This window comes from Schistosoma mansoni, chromosome 4, assembly GCF_000237925.1.
Source record: "Schistosoma mansoni strain Puerto Rico chromosome 4, complete genome".
Classification (NCBI taxonomy): Eukaryota; Metazoa; Platyhelminthes; class Trematoda; order Strigeidida; family Schistosomatidae; genus Schistosoma; species Schistosoma mansoni.
Genome location: NC_031498.1, coordinates 32,077,082 through 32,081,628, shown reverse-complemented (window position 1 = coordinate 32,081,628; position 4,547 = coordinate 32,077,082). Strand labels below are relative to the sequence as shown.

At 39.3% G+C, this 4,547-nt stretch overlaps 1 non-coding gene across 1 annotated transcript; it reads right to left on the bottom strand.

Annotated features, from left to right (window-relative positions):
- Positions 1-1,223: 1,223 nt before the first annotated feature.
- Smp_tRNA_00736_Gln_TTG.1.1 lies at positions 1,224-1,290 on the bottom strand. Its single transcript has one exon. It is a non-coding gene (tRNA).
- Between the last annotated feature and the right edge of the window lie 3,257 nt (positions 1,291-4,547).

Genomic DNA, 4,547 nt, shown 5'->3' with positions numbered 1-4,547 from the left:
TGGGAATTAGGACCCAGTTAGGATGTCGGTGCATTAGGACTATGGTACTATACTTGTCAGATAGCGTAACAATAATCCAGCACTATTGATAATAGCTGTCTCACTCGAAATATATTTGAATTCAATCTGTCTCCTAGGATTTAGCATATACTTTTCAAATGTATGCACTCGTGAACGTATATCTGTTGTTTGATTGTCTATAGAGGCCAGTTCAATTTGTAGAAATTGTTTGTCACAGACGAATATGAGCGTTTATTATGATGGACACTGAAAAAATGAACGTATACTTGTAAAGAGGTGTTCAAATACAATTTGATCATACTGACTCATAATGTGATGACGATGTCATACTACTTGTACAATTGTTTAAGCAACTCAAACAATCTTAACTGATGAAACAAAATCCTAGTTACATTTTCTCTCACTAATGATCAACCTATCAAAGAGTTTAATGAATGTCAACCATTTGTTTGTATAACTATTACAGCAAATCAATGTACATACATTTTCCTTGTAGGGCCAGTGAAATGTCACTGAACCCTAGCCAAATCATCCGGCAGTTGGGTCACTAAATATCGAACAGATCATCGATCCCCGTCAAGGTCAAGGACAATCAACGCGCATCAGTTAATCATACGCCATGGACTGGCTCATGCGACAGTGGTTCTACTTTCGCTTGTATCTACCTTAACTAATATATTCCTGTAATAACGTCCTTTGTGTTGTACAGTTTTCAGAGCCTCCATGGTCCCTTGATACATCGATGGGGTAATCCACGTAAGGTGCTGACCTCGAGGTGTGACTTCGAAGTTAGCTTGTTCGTTACACCGTTCCATTCTTACTCGAGTAGGCCTCCAATCATTCGACATAGATCATCAACGTTGATGGTCTACATCCTCCATAGATAAATTCATATCAATAACGTAATGATAATAAATAGATGCTATTTATGTACAGGGAGTTGCTATGTAAGAAATTTCATCCAATTATTTCCCCTTATTATCTTTAAATTTACTTAGTATTGTTTTTTTGAATCTTCCCATTGATGTTTTAGGACTGCAACTGGTCAGTCTCTAATTGGCATATGTGCATACTCTGCGTATTGCCTCGATATAGCGTAAATTCACAAGCATGGTAAGCAAAGATGGATAGTGGCTAGCAGTGAAATCCAGGACTCGATTTGGGACTCGTCAACTGGATGTACCTGAATCTCAGAGTTGATGTTCATCCTGGGACTCGAAACCAGTACCTTTCGCTTCAAACGCCATCGCGTTATCCACTCAGCTACTGAGTTCTGATAGCCACTTGCTTGTGCAATGGGGTGAAGTTTAAATTCATTTGGTATTGTCTAGTTGAATCTTCCCATTGGTGATCAGAACTGTGTGCCTTGCCTTAAATTAAGGCAATATCGAGGCAATACACACAGTATGTACATATGCCAATTAGAGACTGACCAGTTGCAGTCCTAAACATCAATGGGAAGATTCAAACAAACAATACTAAATGAATTTCAACTTCACCCCATTGCACAAGCAAGTGGCTATCAGGACTCAGTGGCCGAGTGGATAACGCGATGGCGTTTGAAGCGAAAGGTACTGGTTTCGAGTCCCAGGATGAACATCAACTCTGAGATTCAGGTACATCTAGTTGACGCGTCCCAAATAGGAGGAAACGTGAGTCCTGGATTCCACTGCTAGCCATTATCCATCTTTGCTCACCATACTTTATTATCTTTGTTCTTGCCCTCTTCTAATTCATCATATCCAGTTAAATTAATTTTCTAACCCGGATAACCAGTTTCAGTTAAATTAAGGTAAAAATTATGGTTAATTGATTATAATAAATATTATTTTAAAACAATAGATACTGATGAAATTAAGGACAAGCTTTGTCATATATTTGTCATTGTCAACCGAAGTGGTTCACAACTCAGTAAGTGTATGTAATGGTTATCTAATCACTTAGTATTATTTCAGAAATTTATAGTTTTTGTTTTAAGAAATAACTTAATTTATGTGTCAAGGTTGATCTATCTTTGAATGACCCATATATATATTCTAACATATTCCCATAAGTTAATTAAGTCAAGTTCAAATCACTAGGCATTCTCTGAAGATGCGTAATCAGTTATTGTTAAACATATGTAATTACGCCTGTTACCCCTCAAAGAGTAGCAAAGATCACTAAAAAAGCATTTTCCATTCAACTCTATCATGGACAATCCTTTACAGTTGTTACTCATCTTCACCATGTCTGCTTTCGATTCCCGATGCAGAGCGTTCATTGACAATTCTCTTTTCCGTTTCCTTCCAGGATTACAAGCCAGCGCTTGCCTCGTGATACAATTCGATGATTCCCTCAATTTATTTCTAATCCACCTCCATCGTTTTTACATAATATTCTCTTCATCTGGAATGTGGTTTATTCTCTCCCACGGTAGGCTGTTGCTGATGGTATCCGGTCAATGGACATTCAACATCTTACCCAGACAATTGTTTATGAATACTTGTACCTTCTCGATGATGGCTGTGGTAGTTCTCTACGTTTCAGCTCTGTATAATAGAACTGTCTCTACGTTCGTATTGAAGATTGTGACTTTGATGGTGGCTTGCAGACAGTTGTTTTGAGTTCCATATGTTCTTAAATTGTAGGACTGCTTTCCTTACTTTGCTAATCCTTTCCTTTACGTTTGCATCGGATCCTCCTCCTTCATCGATTATGCTGTGGAGACAGGTTTAATAAATCTATTTTGTAAATAGTTTTTGATATCTTTTGCATTTATTCTGTCAATTTTCGCATTCTGTACATTTATCACTAAACGGTTGTACTTGCTGTTTAAATGCACGACCTTGAATACTTACTTCCGTTCTTGAATCCCACATAGCATGACCCTGCTTACCGCTAATAAATAAATACACTCCTATACACACACCTCTCGTTCTACAATGCTTGTAGATATAATAACTGAACTATTAATTAACTATCATCTATGTTTATAGACTGTTGTAACATTTCCATTGTATCCTACGTTTGGCTATCTTACTGGAGCCCTATCAACCTCACTGGAATTATTAGTTATTTATAATTGTGGATTCTGGTACCAAACGCAACAGAACACGCATCAGTCAGCTGATTTAAGTAACGCCCCTTAACTTTTATTTGAGTTCATAACTCATAGGTTGTACATTATTTTATTGACATTTGGACGTAATAACTTTATTGTTATTTTTGAGTTAGTGTACATTTTGGTCCGTCACAATTATCTGGAGATCGGTGTAGGGGCGAAGCCCATGAGCTACTTGACTGCTAGATGATGCCTAGTTGCATCTTTTGCCTAAATTATCGTTTAGCGATCGTTGACTTGTGTGGTGGTCTTCTCGGTCTAGCGCGTATTGGTGGATCTGTAGTAGTGATGTGGTATTATACATGATGCGCGGTGCATTCGTTTTGATAGTCAACTCTGACGATGCACTCATATTTCGGCAAGATGTCAGTGGAAATCACTCAAACTCCATGAATTCCGTAGTTGGTGGTAATTGTGCCGTTAACCTGTAAACTTATGTTCTTGTCGATGAGTTTCTTTTTATTCATGTCTACTAATAAGCCATAAGCGCTAAGGAAATCGGCTCCGAGGATCGGTTGTTTGATTTGAGCAACTATAAACAGCCATGTGAATCTTCTACGAAGTTCGAGGTCTAAGATTAGTGATTGTTCACAGTAAGTTTTGTTTCGTTGGCCGCGATGAGTGACGATTTAGTACTCCAACGGTGCCGTCGTCGTAAGAGATGCAGTGAGAAAATGCTGATTTCTGCTCCTGTATTGACTAAAAAGTCCGAGCCAGAAATACAATCCCGGATGTGGAAAAGATGGTTTGCGTTTTGATCAGAAACAGGTGCCGCCACCACCGTCCGACCAGCCCGTTCCCCTGGTTCTCAGTACTAGTTGCAGGGAATGTGCATGGTCGTGTGCAACGCCGTGTCTTTGTGCCGTACTTTTGATGGTACCAAAAGACTCCAGAGGCTTGTTTAGGTGAGCGAGGACGCTGCCTCGTAAAAGATCGTCATCTGGAAGAGTATCTGAGTCGTTTAGTTTGTACTGTTGCTATCGTTGTCTGTAATGCAGAAAATTGGTTCGTCAGTTTCGTTAACCGCTGTTGGAAGGTAGCCATGCTACTTGTATATGCTGTTCCGGCAGGTTGTACCGAGCTTACCCTATGGATATAAGGTTAATTTTCCATCATTTTGTTGGCCATATCAGCTTAATCCTCTAGGAAAACCGACTTTCCTGACACACTGAAGATTCGTCTCACGTTATGTGCTAAGCGTTGGACCACATTTTCTTTGGAAGAGCTTCATCCAACTTGTATGGATCCGCAAGCTGTTTCATGTGTCATGAAAGTTGGGAGGGTTTATTGTCTCCCAGGTCGATGCGGTCAACAATTGCTGTAATCTTTTTTCTTCAGAGACTGTTGTGCGTTGTATAAGAGCTGCTTTTAACTTATCGTATGGCTCAGTTTCCGGCACCTGGTCGACTAGGTCTCCGAACTC